Source organism: Gekko japonicus, unplaced genomic scaffold (assembly GCF_001447785.1).
Source record: "Gekko japonicus isolate JY-2015 unplaced genomic scaffold, Gekko_japonicus_V1.1 scaffold5161, whole genome shotgun sequence".
NCBI classification, from domain to species: domain Eukaryota; kingdom Metazoa; phylum Chordata; class Lepidosauria; order Squamata; family Gekkonidae; genus Gekko; species Gekko japonicus.
The window spans coordinates 50947-51465 of record NW_015169337.1 but is presented as its reverse complement, the minus strand read 5'-3'; the positions used below and the strand labels follow the sequence as shown (position 1 = coordinate 51465).

Below are 519 nucleotides of genomic sequence, written 5' to 3'. Positions count from 1 at the left end.
TCTTGAAAAAGGGCAGTTTCTGTCAGAGCTCTCTCAGCCCCACCCACCTCACAGGGTGTCTGTTGTGGGGAGGGGAAGGGAAAGGAGTTTGTAAGCCGCTCTGAGACTCCTTTGGGTAGTGAAGGGTGGGGTATCAATCCAATCTCTTCTCTCTCTTCTTCTTCTAAATCAAAGAGAGGAATATTCAGTATGGTTAAACAAGTATTCCAAAGGCCGTGCTGCTTATTGCTAAAGTATCTCCGTAACTTCACCAGTTTGGTGTAGTGGTTAGGAGCGGTGTTCCCTCTAAGCTGAGTTAGTGTGAGCTAGCTCACAGTTTTTTTAACCTCCAGCTCACAAATTTTTGTCTTAGCTCAGGAAGGATGGCTCCAGAGCAAACTAATCTATGCAGTAGCCAAATAGCTTGCTCACAACTTTAATGCCGGTAGCTCACAAAGTAGAATTTTTGCTCACAAGACTCCACAGCTTAGAGGAAGCATTGGTTAGGAGTGCGGACTCTAATCTGGGAGAACCGGGTTT

At 45.9% G+C, this 519-nt stretch overlaps 1 protein-coding gene across 1 annotated transcript in view; it reads left to right on the top strand.

Annotated features, from left to right (window-relative positions):
* The window catches only part of ALG8 (ALG8, alpha-1,3-glucosyltransferase), a gene marked incomplete at its 5' end in the record, with an annotated part of 16071 nt that overhangs the window by 9398 nt on the left and 6154 nt on the right, over window positions 1-519 (top strand). The window lies entirely within an intron of this gene.